The sequence below is a fragment of the Sorex araneus genome, chromosome X (assembly GCF_027595985.1).
Source record: "Sorex araneus isolate mSorAra2 chromosome X, mSorAra2.pri, whole genome shotgun sequence".
NCBI lineage: Eukaryota > Metazoa > Chordata > Mammalia > Eulipotyphla > Soricidae > Sorex > Sorex araneus.
In genome coordinates, this window is record NC_073313.1 from 246262423 (window position 1) to 246281680 (window position 19258).

Genomic DNA, 19258 nt, shown 5'->3' on the forward strand with positions numbered 1-19258 from the left:
AAAAATAATGACATTAACATGAATATATGATATATTTGGTTAATAACTCACCTTTATATTGGGTCAGAGAGAGTTAATACAAAAGAAGAGTGCTTGTATTACAAACTGGTGATTTGTGATCAATTCCTCATACCACATACAGACCTCTGAGAACAGCCAGAGATAATTCCTGAGTGTAGATTTAGGAATTTACATCCTGATCACTGCTGAATGTGGCCCTAAAACAACAAAAAAATCATAGTTATATTAAAGCACTGCTGATGGATTCTAACTTCACGTCACCTGCATTCTATTTTTTAATGGAATTTTTTTCATGAGAAAAAGCTAATAAATCAGATTCTTAAAATTCCAAGTTGTCCCTATTAAAAATATAAATGATTAGATCATTTAGTGTCACGTGATGGAACACTTCTTTAGTCTAAAGTTGACTATCACAACATCTGGGATATGGTGAAAATCAGCAAAGTGTACATAAGAGGAACTAATGTTTGAGTCACCAATATGAGGTGACTTATTCTCCCAGGGAATTTCTGTGCTGGAAAAATATGAAGAGGGTTATTTGCTAAATAACTCAGTTATGTTGGGTCAGAGAGATAATATAGTGAGTTAGGTGCTTGCTTTGCATAATTTTCTCCCTCCCTCCTGTGCCCCAAATTTGGAAACATTAATATAACATGTAAATTCTCATAAATTTTGAAATTTAATTATTCTGTGTTCTAGTTAAGAGAAAGGAAAATAATGTATAGATTAAATCTGGTACATACCTTTTCACTTTGAGATAAAGTTCCTATTATAATTGTTTCTCATAATGATCTTAAGAACTCTTAAATTTTAATTTTCTTTCTACAAAGTTCTATACACTAATAGGTTACACAGAGAAAACAGACAAAAACAGATACATAAACAACATTCAAAACACTTAACTCTGGGGCTGGAGCAATAGCACAGAGGGTAGGGTATTTGTCTTGCACGCGGCCGACCCAGGTTCGATTCCCAGCATCCCATATGGTCCCCTCAGCACTGCCAGGGGTGATTCCTCAGAGTCAGGAGTACTCCTGTGCATTGCCAGGTGTGACTCAAAAAGCAAAAAAAAAAAAAAAAAAACAAAATAAAACCACTCAACTATATTTCCATCTCTGGTTAGTTTCTACAAAAACACTTATTTATCCAGAGCCACTTATCATTCATTTGTTTATAATTTAATAATTATTAACTTATGGAAGTAATGTTTCAGGCATAGCAATGAGTTACACTTATTAGGACCTCATACTTAGTTTCTATTCTTTTCGAGAAAATTATTAGTTGTACAAAAATTTTTGACTTATTTTATCCAACTATCTGGTAAGAGATTCTTTAAGGAGTAGTTGACAAGTCCGGGTAAGCTCACTAGACCATGGACAGTGGTCGAAGTTAGAGCAAAATGGTTTTGTTTGTTTTATGAACAAAAACATTAAATTAATTGTACAAAAAAAAAGTGAAAACAGTAGATCAAGCTCAGTTTCAGTTTCTGCCTGACACTCAGAATATTCACATGGTCAAATGTTCTCTGTTCTCCTACACCTTATGGTGACCTGACTCGAAGTGAGAGTCTCAACTCCCCTGCACACTGCACTGTGGTGATTAAGAACAGTGGAGAGGTGTTACTGAACTGAATTCCAGTCTGATTTTGCACCCTTTTTTATCTTCAGTAACTTGGGCCAGTGACTTGCCAGCTTAATCTATAAAATACTAAATTCCCTCTACAATGTGGTGGACTGTCAAAGGCAGAGTATAGCTAATGGGCACACCGGAGGTGATTAACAAATGTCAGCAATTTTTATTAATGGCTAGTTTTCCAAGAACTGTCCCTGTGCTCATTAACACTGCAGCACTCACTGTTGATATGGTAGCTCAAATTCTCTTCCTCTATTTTTGGTGCCCTCAACTCACATTTTTCTTGTCTCCATACCTATTTATATTTTTCTCCACATTTCCTGTCACCCCCTTTGCATTTTTGCTGTCCTGTTTCAATCCTCACTCCAACACTTATTTTTCTCCTCAATTTATCACGCTCATCCTGCCCTTCTGTTTTATTTAGCAATGGATTTGTAAGCCTCAACCATCCTGGCCATTCTTGGAAACATCTTTTTCTTTGACAGGTTCTGGTTTATAGTTTTCATAGTTGCAATTTATTTTATCATTAATATTTCTAGTAAAATGGGAAGAGAGCAGTTAGTGAACTCTCAGTGAAGGATTCCATTTACTGAGAACAGCTTGAGAAAATAAGTTTATGTGAAATATGCTAGTGACACGCCACCGGCAAACCCCCTGGCACGTGCGACTGTGAAGCATTGCTCTCCATGAACTGTTGTAGCAAATGTTTACAGTGCTAGGGGAATCTATGTAGCAGGGCTCTCTGGAAATGGCATCCATACACCATCCCACTCCTGATATAAAATGGAAATGTTTGTGCCAAAATAACTGCCTTTCTGCTAAATGATGTGATCAAACATTTTGTTTGGAGGTATCCATTAGTAATCTGGGACAGTTTATCGAATAGGGAAAGTCTGATTACTTGTGTTAAAGTCATTCTAGATATTTTCCTGCTTTATGTGATCAATTTAAACACGTGCATCCTTGAAAATATTAGTAAAGCCTGATTCTGGGTGTGGTTTGTAAAATGTGCAATTTTATCTGACAACTCAAAGCTTTCTTTTTCCTGGATAGATACAGTCACATCCTAATTAACTGAAGTTCCTCGGGAAATTTTCCCTAGGAATCTGAGTTAATAGGCCATAATTCTGCAATATAGTTCCCTTGAAAAGCATGTGTTATGTAAATAAGTGAATGAATTTATATGCATGCATACAAAGCTATGCAGCATCTTAACTACACACATACACAAATAGGTTTAGGCTAAAAGCATTATAAACAACAATTTGTTGTAGAGATTATAGAATTTTTGTCTATACAAAGTAAAACAAAAAATATTCAGCTGCCAAAACTGATTTTTCACAGAAATATATATATAGCTCTTCACTGAACTGCGTATTAACCAAATTTATAGTGATTCTAGGTCATTTACGAAACATCCTCCTTTTAAATTTCTAGCTTAAACTGCTTAGATAATATTTATAAGATGTAGAAACATAAAACACCATATTTGTGTGTCTTTTTTTCTGTTACAATGGATACTACATATTCCTCAACTGTGCCATTTTCAAGACAAATGTGTATTTTCATACTGTAATTAGGACCACATTTCTTAGGATGTTGCTTACATCTTAATGACCAAAAATCCTGTCATGAAGCTTTATATACTTAACAATACATTTATTTCTCAGTGATTCTTTTACTTTGCAGAAACAATTTTCATTATACTGCATTTTAACGCATCAAGTGCAAGTGGAAAATAAAGATATGATGCCTAAATGAGACTCAGTGTTGTCTATTGATTTGAATTCAAATACCTACATGCAGCAACTTTCCTCTCCTCCTTTCACAGATTTCTAAATTTATTTGTTTTCTTTTACTGAAGATTCACTGGAGCTTTCTTAATGTCTTAGCAGCTTTTCTGCATCTTTTCATAGATGATCTATATATAGAAAGGTTTAGAATCTACAGGGATTTCAATATCTAAACAAATATCTGGGTACAAGAGAAAGTATAGCCAAATCCAATTACAATGTAATATTAGTAATAGTTTTATGTGGTCCTCTATATTTTTGAAATAATTATCTAATATTTCTAAAATATCAGTCTACAGCACACAGAAACTAAGATGATTTTTGTATTATAAGGGAGAGAAATTTGACAAAATTGAAATCTCAAGATGGATTTTTTTTCAGTTGTTTCTTTGAAAAGCCTGTTTACTTAATTTATATGAATCAAAAAATTTCAGGTTGTTCCTGACACCAAATCAAGCAGTCTCCTCAGGGGAGACCGAACTGATTGAAGAGCTAGCATCTAGGGATACTGATATAGGTTGTTTCCTAGGACTTGCCACAGATGTATTATTGGTCAACTGTATGGGTTGCCCCTTTCTGTGAAAGAACACATGTTCATCAATTTCTACTCAGTTGTAGCCATATCTGTTTGGCTCAGGGAAATGTGAATCGAAGTGAAGGATTTTGCTTTCTGCAAAATCTTTTAAGTGTTTGTGCATACATTCCCATTTTATCTGTTTCTTTCTCTTATGTTGACTGAAATAGTCAGCTCTAAAATGAGATGATAAGATAAAACTGTAGACAGTCAACATCAGTGTTGAGTTTTCACCCACCCTTGTCATAGCAAGCTTTACAAGTAACCCATACATGGGAGGCATTTATTACTGAAGCACAGTACTTTCTGATGTATTTTCTGATACAGGTTTACTATCCTGGTATAACATGATTCTATCCCCTTTAAAAAAATATCCTGACTCAAGTGTATCAAAGACATTCCTTCTGATTCTGATTGCTGAGAGACTACTAATATTAAATTATTTCATTAAACCTAGGTTTAGGTTCTGGTTCTGGTTCACCATCAGGAATCTGTGAACCTAAATCAAATATAATTCCCCTACTTTTTATTTAGGCACCGTGACTTACAACACTGTAAATATTACTGTTTCAGTCACGCAGTGTTGATACATCACAATCACCAAGAAAGTGTCAACATCGCTCCACCTCTCTTTGTAGGTCCCTTTTAACCCCTTCTCCAATACCTCCATAGCAAATGCAGTTATTGAGACTTACACTCAGGGTCTGTATCATTGGCCATATTTTATGAACTTACTGTATTTCTTTACACCACACATTAGAGATAATTTTCCTCCTCCTTTGACTCATTTTTCTCTGCCTGTTATATCCACACAGCTGAACTGCAGGGTTTCATCTGAGTAGCATTCCGTTGTGTTTATATAGCATGGTTTCTTTGCTCTTCCTCACTTGGGTTGCTTCCAGGTATTGGCTATCATGCATAGTGCTACAATTAATATCAGAATGCAATTGTGTTTTTAAATTCACATTAACATACTCACTCATTCTATTTCTTTGTTGGAGTCTCATATCCTTTTAGCTTCTTAAGCAACCACACCAAGGTCATGCTCAAGTCCTTAATATGATAAGTAACAGATCCTGGTATGTGTTTGGGGGACCCTTCTCAACTCCACTTTTTAAGTTTGGCAGTGGACTTCACTCCAACATTTAGTCTCCAATAGAGTGGGAGAAGCCCTGACTTTGTGTAGGCATGGATAGCCATCCAAGTTCAGCTTTCACCAGTTGCACTTCAGCCCGTGCCACTGAATGCCTCCACTGCTTTCTCTGCAGTCCAAATCAGTGTCAAGTTTCTGTTTGTGCAGTGACCTCTGCCTTACCCCGATCTCCCGGCTCAGGACTTTGGTTTGGGCAGCTTGTGCTCTAATGCCACTCTTCTTTTTTTCTTTTTTTTTTTTCTATAAAAACTTGTAAATTTTTATTAAAATGTAAAAACAAAGAAATTATTAAAAAACTATATTAAAGAACAAAAAAGGGTTTTAGATATGCATAAGAACTATAGATTATAGAAATTATAGTACATAAACCAAGATATGTACTCAACCATTAAAATAGAAGTTATATATACTTACATGTATCCCATTCGATATGTAGTTATGTATTTTTTAGTTATGTTCCTATGTATGTCAAATGTAATTTGAGATACACACAACCAAATAGTAGGCAAAATTCAAAGGCCAACAAAACATCTTTTTTTTTTTCCTGAAATCATTTACCTCTGAAACTATACTATATGTATCCACTTTTTCAGAGTTTGTGTAGACTTACATCAGCACTGACAATAAATAATAGTAATAAAATAATAATAACATTTGTCTTCTTTATGTGGTGGCTGCTGTTAGCATCCACCTGTTGTCTCTGTTTATTCATTGAGTAGTTTTGCTCTCAGCAGGATGACTATGCCTTACTGCCTAAAATAAGTTAGAGCAGTCAGTCAGCTGTACACCTGAGTATCTGTACTTTGTGAAGATTTTATAAGTTGAATGTTCTCTTTGGGTCAGAGAGCTAATACAGTTGGCAAGGCACTTGCTTGCACAGAACAGGCCAGTTTCAATCTCTGTATCTCATATGACATGCTGAGAAACCCCAGGAATAATCCCTGAGCATCAAGCCAGGAGCAAACCCCAAGCACCACTGGATGTGGTCTCCAAACAAAACAAAACAAGGAAATGTACTCTTTGATGATTTTTTTCAAGTATAAGCTTGTGATAAAAACAGTGACCTCCCCATGGAGTTATAAGAATTAATAACTGCTGTTCAGTAAATGCTCACTTTATATCAAGCTTTACATGCACGAATGCGTTTGACTCCCTTAGCTGGTGAGAGCACCAGGGCAAAAAGGATGAAGAACACAGTTAATAATAGACTGATCTGAGATTGGAGCATCGGCAAAATGACATCACTGACTACCTACTCTCTTTCTCAGGAACTTTGTGAAAAACTTAGCAGCGTGCCTGGTGTGAACCTAAAATCACCATTTGTTTGAATGGGAACTGCATAAATTTTAATCACCATGATTCATTTTTCAAAGCTAAAGAAGATTTAAGTTTGGAATGATTTGAATGTAGAGGGGGGAAAAAGACCCTTTTATACAAATTCAGTAAATTTATTTTCTATTTTAGGGCGCTAAGAAGTGGTGGAAATATTGAAAGAGGAATTCGCAATCTAATTTATATTTTCAAGAGGGCTCTACTTGTAGTGTGGTGAATAAATACAACTTGCTCTGAATTGAGCTGAAGAAATGACAGAAGCTATTTGACTAGAGGTGATTGTGGTTTTAATTAAGTTAATGCAATAGGAATTTTACAAGTGAAAAAATTGGAAACTCAAATTATGAACTGAGGCTTACCAGAGATTTGTAAGTCTGGGCATTTAACCCACAAACATTTTAGTTTACTGTTTGTGAAAGAAGACATTTAAATCAACAGTTAACGTGTTCTCAAATCTGTGGGTGTGAGTGAGAAAGAGAAATGTAGAAAAAGAGGGAGAGAGGAACAGGGTAAGTGAAGTTGTAAACGAATCACTATAATAGAGATTTTCAATACTTTTGAAGTTCTGTGCATTTCATAACATTCAAGAGTTTTTTTTTTCAATCCTTAATGACATGCATTTAGTATCCAGCACACACTTTTCTAACCCTGCAATTTACATGTAAACTCAGTGAACAGAATTAATAGATTTTTATTTACTCTTAATAATGGGCTGGAGTGATAGCACAGTGGGTAGGGCATTTGCCTTGCATGCAGCTGACCCGGGTTTGATTCCTCCACCCCTCTCAGGGAGCCCGGCAAGCTACCGAGAGTATCTCACCCGCATGGCAGAGCCTGACAAGCTACCCGTGGCATATTCGATATGCCAAAAACAGTAACAACAAGTCTCACAATGGAGACGCTACTGGTGCCTGCTCGAGCAAATCAATGACAAGTGACTAGAAGTGACTAGAATGGGATAATTTACAACATTTTTAGTACTGCCGCTTGGATTGAACAGTTAGTCAGAATGTTTGATAACTTTGAATAAAGCATTAAACAATTTCGAAATAAACCCAGTTTGCTTTTAAAAATATTTTTAAATATTTGTGAATTAACTTTGTCAGACAGGAAAAATGGATACTTGCCATAGAGTGGTGACTTCACTTTGTATCTGGAGCAATACAGATAATTGACGGGGAAGGAAAGAAACAAGCTCCCCTCTATCTGCTCTGCGCTTTGGCAAATTGTGTTGCACCGGCTGCGGACCTGCCGGTACAAAGTGCATCATTTGGGAAATTGCTGCTGAGCATGGTGATAGCACTCTCTGGCAGCAGCGGGTTTGAAAGCCACTGCAGAGCTGTGGTGGCAGGGTCACTGGCTGTTAGCACTTTCTGGGCTCTCTGTCCTTGTCGGAGAAATAGCTGATGTCAGTTTCAGGAGACAGAAAAGTGCCAGAAAACTTTCACTTGGCAAAGCTTTGAGAGATAATAGTTGAGTGAATCAAACTTCACTCAACTATATGCACTTAGAGGACTCAGTGATGATTCCTCAAACACTATGTGAAGGTTAAACAATAAAATATTTAAAATTTTTATTTGCTAACACAGTAAAATGTTTCCAGAATCTGTTTTTCTCAAATGAGAGTAAATGTAACACCGAAGATTAATGCAGCAATTAAATATTTGCCTTAGTTTGGATAACCATCTTTGTAACAAAATAGCATATCTTTACTTTCATTTTGTCTTTTTGCAGTTTTTTTCTGTGATATACTAAGAATTTTTTTCTGAAATGAAAATATGATGGCCTTCTCTTTTTAACTATATTATTGTTCTATATGTATATATCTGCATATATACATATACATATTCATGCATATATATATATATAGAGAGAGAGAGAGAGAGAGAGGGAGAGAGAAACTTTAGAGATCAGGATATAGCTTTGTGGTAGAGTATATAGTCTAGTCTTCCATGCTTAAAGCCTTTGGATTTGTGCCCCTACACAATGAAAAAAAAATCAGCATATTATTTTGTTAACTAATATGCAAGAAATCGTACAAAAATTTAGTGTCCTATACACTTAAATATCATGTTTTATTTTAAATTTTCCGAGGATCTACAAATTCTAAAGCATTTGAATAAATGGGTCTGGCTATCTCTTTGAGTTTCTAGTAGCAGTTACATAAATTTTTCAGTAAGGCTAGGTAATCCATTCCTAAGAATGCCCACGTACATGGTCTGTTATGTTGGTGATCAAGAGTTCTCTTTGTCTCATGGAACAAGTTAACTATCATTGAAACACGTAGCACTGTGGCACTGTAGCACTGTCATCCCATTGTTCATCGATTTGCTCACGGGGGAACCAGTAACAACTCCATTGTGAGACTTGTTGTTACTGTTTTTGGCATATCAAATATGCCACGGGTAGGTAGCTTGCTGTAAAAAACTAAAGCTGGTCGATGGGCGTGTGCACTCGCGGGCTCTCCAGGTGGCTCTGTCTCACTGCCTGAGTTCGGTGCTCTGGAACCGCTGTGTGTGGACTGGATTGGGACAGCCATTGGCCATGGACAGGCTAAGGAAGAACGGGGACCAAGCTGGTTGCTGATTAGTTACCGTTTATTCAATCTTCCATCTTTCTCCTCTCCCGCACTCCCAGCTCCGGCCTCTCTCTGGATCTACTGCAGCCTGGATTCTCCTTCACTAGTCTCTGCCAGTACTTGTCTCTCCCACCTTGCCCTCTAGGCTATACACAGCCAGGTAGCAAAATCAACATAAGAAAGCCCTTCCTGAGGGCAGCCAGGTTCACAGGGAACACTACCTAAGGGCATTCCAAAGCCCTTCCTGACTCTTATGGTGTTTTTATCCTTTCCTTAGTCCAAACACTTATTAACATCTTAATACTAGCTATTTTTGTATGGACATAGCAAGAGATACATTGAGGCTTGCAAGGCAGCTCTCCTGGCAACATCTTGCCAGACTCAACTACAGCACTCAGGCCAGATTAATCATTCCTCACCCTAGCAGGGTCCAAATCTAGTTATCACTGTTTGGATCATGACAACATTTGTCCATGACCAAGCTCTTAACTTATAATTAAGCATTAGGCACTTTGGCCAGGCCCATCTCGATGCCAGGGTAGCACACAACTCACTGCTTGCCCTGGGGCCGTCTCGACCCTCGTCAGGACTTTGCTTTTGGGGGTGCTAGGAAGGGCAGCTGAGGCTTATGTCTAGAGAACAGATGCCCAGGAAGAAAATATCATGCAGAGTCAAATGACTCCCAGGTTACAAAAGCATAGCATTTGCTAAGTCTTCCTGTGTCCATACAAAAAGGACATGGCTCTGAATAAACTATGCAAAGGACTCAAGGAGAAGAGAAAAACAATATTTACAAGACAACACAACACTAAGAAAGAAGCTACAAATAAACACAGAGAAATGGGAGCACTGTGATGGGAGTAACCCAATAAACCTAAACTACCTGAGGCTATGTTATCCTACAGCTTGCCAGGCTCTTTACTTCACTTTTTTATTGAGTGATTCATAAAAACAAGGCAGAAATCTAAACTGAATCCTGGCACCTGTTCAGAACTTTACCACGTCTGCCATATTCTGTTGGATAGAATGTCCAGTTCAATATAGAGTGAGAGGGGACTGTATAAAAATCTTAACTAGTGGGTATCATCTTGGAGTTTGACTATCATAGCTGGTTTTTACCTCTTTTGTTATGAATAAAAATTATTTAATTATAATAACACATTTTATTTTATAAGAATTGTGATTTACAAAGTTCTTGATAGTTGAGCTTTAGATTACACTATTTTAGCACCAATTCCACCACCCATGCGAATTTCCCTTCACCAGTGTTCCCAAGTTCCGTCTTCAACTGACCCCCTACTCTCACCCCCTACCCCAGCTATCATCTCAAAAGACATTGTTAAGTTTTGTACCCATGTTTTTAGTGTTGATGACTATGTGGTTTGGATATATACTGTACCACTCCTCTACATCACTGATGTCCCTGAGGTCCTTGATCCCTTCCACTTTCAGTTGCTTCCCATCTACCTCTTTTTACTCATTCTTTCCCCCCTTCAGCCTTCATCCTGATTCCTTTTCTCTTCTATTCTTCTCCCTATATCCTGGGGAGAGCAATCTAGGAACCCTTGCTCCTCTTTACTGCACCACATTTCCCCCTCCTCTTATTCTATATCACAGATTAATGAGATCATTCTCTGTCTGTCCTTCTTTCAACATGATATCCAATTTTTACTAAAAAAATATATGAAAGACTTTATGAATTTGTGTTTCATAAATTGTGCAGGGACCAACCTAATATTCTCTGTATAGTTCCAATTTTATATGTGCTGCCAGAGTGAACACAGCATTTATTTATTTTTTAAATTTATTTTCACTTTGGAACCACACTCACTGGTGGTCAGGACTTACTCTTTAGTCTGTATGCAGGGGTCACTACAGATGCTATTCAGAGGACTATATGCCAGTATGGAGGTTGAACCCAGGTCACCCTCTTGCAAGGCAAATGATGTACTGGCTATACATTACACCAGCCCCTACACCACTTTATTTTTAAAATGGATTTTTCTACAGCTTTGGTATACTATTTATTATGATAATACTGCTACTGTAATGGGTACTATGCATACTGTAATACATTAGAAGTGATATAACAAGTAAAATTGAAGAATTACATTTAGTTCTGATATCCTTTAAATAACTGTATTTCAGTATATTGTATCTAAACCTGAGAGAATTTAGATGTGTAACACAAGAATATAATAAATATTTTGTACTAAATAACTAACATTTATATATATAAAACATTTAAATATTCAAAAAACATGCTTGGTCTGTAAATCAATGTATAGTATTACTATTTGAGTCTACAATGATAACATTGACAAATTCTAATAAGTAGGGTTAAATAAATGAAATATCTCTTTCATTAAACTTAAATGAATTTAAGTAAAATTCTACTAAAATTTAGTGAACTTCAATGAAATTCCACTATGTAGGTTTTCCTCTGTAGTGTTCTTACTTGCATGGAAATACTCAGATTAGTAAACTCAAAGATCAAAATTTTCTGTCACTGGTCTTGTAATTTATGTCAAGTGCTTAGATTCGTATCAGAGAGAACTCAGGATGTTGGAAATTGGTCGATTTTATTTTCTCCCATTCCTATGGCATATGATTTGAAACTGAGATTTGTAAGACAGGATTTCTTGAGAGACGTCAGTGCCCTGCGATGCTCACTCTCCTTTCTCTCTTCTTCCCTCCTGCATCAAGTGAAGACAACTCACAGACATCCAGTCCGATAGAGCATAGAAGTTCTTTCATAAATAACTGGGGGGAAATGTTTTGAGATCAGGGAATGTATATCTGCCCCTAGCCATGATGGGCACTTCTGTGAATGGCAAAGGTGGAGTCATAATTTCTATAGATTGATGTAGTATTACTATACACGCAGAGAAACAATTATGAATTATTTTTAATAATGACTTTGATCAGAGGATCTGTCTATGTATGTAATGACTACAGGAAAAATGACACTCAGAGATATTAGAGATATTATAAGTGACCACTTAGATAGGAATTATATTCTCAGAAATAACAAATCGAAGTCCTCAGGTTCAACTCTAGGAAGCTACAGGTGTGCCACAAAAGGAAAAACTGAACATTTTACTATAAGCTACTACAGACGTTATTAATGACATAAGACAACTGTGTCTCTCAATTAAGATTTTGATCAGTTCTCCACTGATTCCTTTTCCCTATCTCTTGGTTCAGAAGCAGCATAAAGTACAAAACAATAAATAAATAAAGCTAGAGGAAAAAAAAAATAGGAGGCATTTATTCCCTTACTTTGTACACTTCAAGCCATCCTGGAAGTGAGAAGATTTAAATTGGATTACATACACATAGACTTTATATCAGATTAGAGAAGACTAGACTAGACATGATGTTAGGAACCATGAAGTAGCTTGAAAAGTAGTAAAATTGGATTGGTATTTCTTCCTGTGCAGGGAATAAATTGTTTAAAGAGGAAGATGCCAAAAAGTTTAAAGTCATGTTCTAACACTGTGTTTAGCCTTGTTCATTCTAATAACAGATAACATAATAACAATGACAGCAAATTATCAACATGCCTGTAATAAGGGGGAATTGAGGCTATTATGGGAGAACCCGGAGAGTGTTCCTTTTAGCTACTGAGCTACTCTACTAGTAACTATTCCATGATGGTCTATGAGAAAAGAGTTATTCATCTTGGATCAAGGACACAATAAACCTACCTACCTAACTCTTTCTAAAGGTGGAGTTTCTAAGAGGTGAGTAGAAGTATAGGAAACTAGGAGTCAAATGGAGTCAAAAAATAAACAATAGTTGTGGAGAGAGAGTACAGTGGGCAGGGCACTTACCTTTCATTTCCTTGCTTGCATACACTTGCCCTGTGTGTTCAATCTCTAGCACCCCACATGATCTCCTGTGCCTTGTGAGTTGTGGCACCTTAGCACAGAGCTCACGACTTAGCCCTGAGCACCACTGAGTGCAGCCAAAAAACCATGAAAATATATTGCTTGTGCTTCCGTGTCCAGTCCGATATTCTCAGTGTTCTCTTGAAAACATTGTTTCTACAAAGAAATCTCTAAAGTATTTAATTAGGATCAGAAAACTTTTAATAACCTTTGAATGATAAATTCCTAGATCATGTACTACATGTAAGAGCCATTTTAGTGAAGACACGAAGAACTTTTATATTTTTCATATGTTTTTGTTCTTGCTCTCCGTTGACTCTGTAGGGGAGTTAGAAACCTCATCTAGACCAGAAAGATTGTATAGCTGGTGAGTTGCTTGCCTTACACAGGCTGACCTAAGTTCAGTCCTGGCATCCCTTATTGTCTTCTGAACACTGCCAGGTGTAGTGTGATCCCGGAGTGCAGAGCCAAGCCAGGAGTAACCCTACCATCTCTGGGTGTTGTCCCCAAACAAGAGAAAGAAAAATAAAATAAACCTTATCTGATTGCAGTAAGGGAAATTCTTCAGAGAGATCTTACTTTTGAGCAAAATTGGAAGCCTAGATAAATTGTTATAGAATAGTATATTGTTGGATAACACGGGGGTGTCTGCTGCTCCCTCAGGGAGCTTATAGTCTATTGAGCCACTCCTAAAACAGAGCAACTGAGGCACAACTAACAATCCTATGTTGCTTTCTTCTATCCTCAGCTAGTAATCTACTTGAATAGCTATGGTAAATTTACTTATTATATTTCTAGCAATGTCATTTTGTATGAGCATGGTAAGAGATATATCAAGCTTAAAGTTTGTTTTCTTCCTGAGGACATCTCACTATATATTCTAGACCACAGTCTTCAGGCCAGGTTAATCTTCCTAACCCCAGCAGGGTTCTTATTCAGTTACCTCTTTTGGGTCATTAAGTATTAGGGTGCATGGCCTGGCCCTTTTTGATGCCAGGGTAGCTCACAACTTGCCCTGAGTCTGTCAGTCCTTTGTCAGGACCCTGCTCTTGGAGTGCTAGGAACTAAGGGCAACTGAGGCTTAAGTCAAGTAAATATGGATACCCAGGAGTAAGTATTATTTTGGAGTCAATTAACTCCCATTTTACATAACATAGCATCAACTGTCTTCCTGTGTCTATACAAAAAGGACATTGCTAAATAAACCATACAAATGACATAAATGAAAGAGAAAAACAGTATAGGAGTATTAGTTGTGCCTCAGTTGCTCTGTTGTAGGAGTGGCTCAATAGATCTTAAGCTCCCTGGGGGATAAGCAAAGACAACCCAGTGCTATCTAACAGTATATAGCTACTAAATTAAAATGTCTTTGACTTTAAAACTACCTTGGTTTTCCAATTAATTAACAGCAGAACTATTATATATAGTTCCAGCTTTGTGACAAATATGATTTTAAGAACTTTTCACCTAGGGGCTGGAGGAATAGCACAGCGGGTAGGGCGTTTGCCTTGCATGCGGCCAACCCGGGTTCGATTCCCAGCATCCCATATGGTCCCCTGAGCATCGCCAGGGATGATTCCTGAGTGCAGAGCCAGGAGTAACCCCTGTGAATCGCCGGGTGTGACCCAAAAAGCAAAAAAAAAAAAAAAAAAAGAACTTTTCACCTATTAGCCTTTTAGGTTCTCAAAACAATCTAGAATGTTGCAATTCATTATATCCTTCTTTTAATAGAGGACAGAACTTAGTCAGTTAAACTTGACTTCATAGTTTAGGAAGTTTGGAGTTTAAACCTAGGTGGTCTGCTTCCAGAATATGTGATCCTAATCACCAATTTACATGGAAGAAAGGAAAGTCAAATGTCATGGGTCTGCTGATTTTTCCATCAAAGGCCAATTTAGTGCTCCTCATTCATTAAGCAGGTCTGAACAGAGAGAAGGAAGCTACTATAGTAGCATTATTAAGCTGTAGTCCCTATTTAATGTACTTATCTTTTAGTAAAGAATTATCAATGATTATTTTCCTATAATAGCATATCTTTTTGTGGTTTCATTCAGATACTGTGTAGATTGACTTAGAAGGACATAAGAGAAAATGAAAATGGCTAAAAATGAAAGTGTTAAATCTTCTGAAAATGGGTAAGCTAGTAAAATTATGAACTGATGGTTGCCTGAACAAGGTAATGGAAATGAGATGGAGAAATGAAGAGAGATTCAATATATCTTATACATATATGTATATGTAAAATTTATGTGTATATGTACATATGCATATGATATAGAATGGATAAGACCTGAAATTTGATTGAATATGGATAGAGGTAAGAAAGATCTGTGTCAATAATTTTTTGTATGCAAAACTAATAACGTCACCGTCATCCCATTATTCATCGATTTGCTCGAGCGGGCACCAGTAATGTCTCCATGTGAGACTTGTTACTGTTTTTGGCATATCGAATATACCACAGGTAGCTTGCCAGGCTCTGTGGTGTGGGGGCGATACTCTCGGTAGCTTGCGGGGCTCTCAGAGAGGGGCGGAGGAATCGAACCCAAGTCGGCCACGTGTAAGGCAAATGCCCTACCCGCTGTGCTATTGCTCCAGCCCAATGCATCATGAAGTTATAGTAATGATAAAGTTAAGTAACTAGACCAAAACTTGTTTTCACAAACCAAGGTGATTTATTTACAATGATAACAATGGTTACAAATAGTACCGAGAATTTCTCCTATTCCTGTGACAGAAGTTAACAGCCATCACTTTCAAATGAGATTTGGATTTTGGGATTGTGAGACACTTTTTTTAAAGTTCTTTAAGTATTTCCAACACTAAATTAATGATATGTTATTATGTACATTTAATATTAATACGTTTAATACTAATAATATGTACATTAATTTTGCTCAACTTTTACTTCAATAATACTTTGTACAAGTCAAATATAACTGGAATAGAACAGGGTAAGGTAACACTGAACAGAAAAATCTTTTGCAAAAATAAATTTTTCTTTCGTGGTCATCTTGTGGTTTAGAACTAAAACCATGATTTGTGGCTTCAAAAAGAAAGACTAGTATCATTTTCAATAGGCTGCACAACTGCACTGTAGCCAACATTTTCTGCCTAGCTGTAAGAAACAGAGGTTTTTAGTATTCATTCTATGTTTCTTATCTTCAGTGCTTTTTAATCAGAGTCGCCACTACTGCTTGAGGAATCTGTTGACATAACCTCTACATCATCTTCATTTTCTTTATCATGTCCCAGAGGTTCTAACAAGTAGTCATTATGGTGATTTGGTGGCAACATATTAATTGACATATCATTTGATTACCATGGGTACAGAGGGGCAAGGACATCTAGCAATCTGCCCTCTACAAGTGATTGTCCTGGTAGGTGGGCATTCATACTGTTAGAAGGAGGATTGTTCATTTGACCCAATAATGTGCTTCGCGTTACTAAGTCAGTTGGGTACGGTTTTCGAGGTCCCCCAAAACCCAGACCAGTGGGGCATACACAGTGGCACTAATTCTATGTGTATACTTAATTATTTCTTCAGTGGAGCTAGCACCCTTTCTTACTTTTTCTATTGATTTGAGTTTTTCTTTTGCTTGGTCAACAGCTGTTGCCAGTATCTGTTCTGCTTCCTTTAGCTGCTTTTGTAGGTGTCGAATAGCACTCCCTTTACTTCTTCTTCTAAACCTTGCATTTCATGATGGGTTTTTCCTTGATTAAGTGCTAATTTCATCAGTTCTTGAAATTCCCCATCTTTGGTTTTCCTCTCCAGGTTGTAACAACGTTGGGTTTCTTGGAGTTGCTAGCATTTCATTATTTTCTAACAAGGCATAATCTGTGTTCCAGACCCTTTACATGTTCTGGGTAGTGTGATGTAAACTCACTATATTTCTTCTGTCCTACCTATGAAGTTACCTTCTTCATAGTTTACAGAGGTAATTACATTAAAAAAAAATTTGCTGGATTACCATAGTCCATGGTATATAAAGGTTTTCAATTAATGATATCCATATCTTATGAACACTTTGCTTTGAATGTACCTGATATTAGTGACTTAACTGTTGGAAGTCATGGCTCCACATCTAGTAAGACATGTGTTGCTCTCAGAGGATCTGATATGGCATGAAGATAGTTCATTACTCTAATGTAAATAGGAAACATGTTGTACTCGGTTATCTACTGACTAAACTGCTCGATTTTGGCATGCTACAAGTGCAAAGGGTATTGCAATTGTCACACACTCCACGTACATAATGAATGAGACAATTAGGTAAATGGGAAAATAATTGCAAAATAACTACAAAGTGCAATGTTGTGTCAAGTAGCAAGTCATAAGAGCATACCGAGGGTTAACATTTCCATCATCTAGTTAAGGCCTCTGACAGAGCTGTCACAGTCTGGGACACTTTTGACACTTTATATTCTGTGTATTACACATGTCATCTTGTTGGCTCTCTTTCCTTCATATTTAAAGATACAGTACCTGAAGCTGAGTAAACACTTTTTTAGTTCTATTTCAGTTCTATCTCAAATGTATCAAAGTTTAAAAGACCCACTTATTATCACATCTTCAACTCTATGAATCTTTGTAGAGTTCATATGTAGTAAAGTATTTGATTTGTTACAAAGACTCCTCTACATATTCAAAAGCTGCCAGAGGAAACAGTGACTTAATAGACTGATACATATTCTGACATTGTGGATTGAAATGTTAATTAGTGGAAGAACAAGGTAATTTTTCAGGAGGATCAGTAAATAATATATAAAAATGTGGGTTGTAAGAAAACAAAATAACCCAACTCTAAGTAGAATGTTGCTGAAATAAAGAAGCAAGCCCAAACTTGGGACTCAAGGGAGTATTATAAGGGAGAAAAAAATAATAACTATGCTCTCATTTAGCAATAAGGATCTTCCATAAACAGGAAAGTGATATTTTAAATTTCTATTGTTTGTTGTATTTTATCAATTTTTTACCAATTATGTTTTGGGGATAAGCCAGATTATCTTTTGTTTGTAATTCTTGTGAGGATAATCTAATATCTTTGCTGTTATTTATTGTTCCTAATTTCCTCTAAGATGAGCTCTGTATAAGTTATATCACAGTCTACTACATTTTATAGATATTGGGCTTATTCTGTCACTATTTTGTCATTAGTATAATTCTAACAATTCTATTTTAAATATTTTGAGTGATAAACACAAACAGAATTTTAATGTATTACAAGTTAAAATAAATGTGTTGATACCAGTGGGCAAAAGGAAAATACAACCACAGGCCCCTGGATTCTACTACCTTTATATCATAAGTCTTTGATGTTTTATTTTTCTTTGCTGTATATATTTTGATTCTTAGTTTGTGTTTTATTTTTCTGGTAGATTTTATTGAATGTGCTTCATCCCAGAGAGTGGTCTCCTTATAAAAAAGATAGATTGACAAGGACCTAACTGTCTAATTGTATTGTAAGTTTCCATACAGAGCCCATAAAAAACTCCTGCTGTTCTATCTGCTCCCCACTTATTTCTGGTATGTAGAATAGTGCTTTTAGTACATAATCAAGAGAGAAACCATCTGAGGATCTTCATGAAAATTAAGATTCTCATTCAGTGATTCTGGATACTTTAAGTTCTGTTTCTCCAGATAGTCTCCAGTCAGTAATTTGCGGACTGTGGTTTGAGTAGTAAGGGTAAAAAGATGAAGGGTAAGGCCAGTTGTGAGTTAAATACTGTACTTTCATTGTTTCACTGTTAAATATATTAACATTAATTATATTTTAGTAACCTCTATCATAGCTCTAGGACATGTGATATTTTCCCCTAAAATGTGGAATTAAATCAAAACAAACCTAAGGTTCAGCAAGACATAATAATAAATTGACATCTCTACTAAGTAATTGCAAAATTTGTTAACCTGTGAGTTCCCAAGTTTTAAAAGAATAAAATATCTCAGGGGTAGCAAAGAGGATGAAATATATGTCAATAATCTAGTCTTAGTTATGATTTCATAAAAAGTTATCTTTTGTTATTTTTATAACTCCAATTTTAGCAGTATATTCTGCCAATCAGTGGTGAGAAAAAAAAAACCTTAAGTGCTTATATGTCATATTTAGTGTAGGCCATTAGAGATAATATAATTTGAATTATAAGTGTAATTGACAAATTTGCACTTTCATTGACCTGATTGGTTAAGATACTTAATCATGCAATATCACTCTCCCTCTTTAAATAATGGATCTGAGTAATAACCATTCATTGTAAATTATGAATGTAGTGACCTGCTTA

The 19258-nt window shown here is 36.3% G+C and overlaps 1 protein-coding gene, 1 non-coding gene and 1 pseudogene across 2 annotated transcripts in view; 1 reads left to right on the plus strand and 2 right to left on the minus strand.

Annotated features, from left to right (window-relative positions):
* SPAG16 (sperm associated antigen 16) overlaps positions 1-19258 on the plus strand; it is a 984605-nt gene that overhangs the window by 324357 nt on the left and 640990 nt on the right. The window lies entirely within an intron of this gene.
* Positions 10761-10865, minus strand: LOC129400514 (U6 spliceosomal RNA). The gene has a single exon (XR_008627742.1). It is a non-coding gene; the product is annotated as a U6 spliceosomal RNA (small nuclear RNA).
* Positions 16151-16788, minus strand: LOC101558737 (mediator of RNA polymerase II transcription subunit 4-like; annotated as a pseudogene).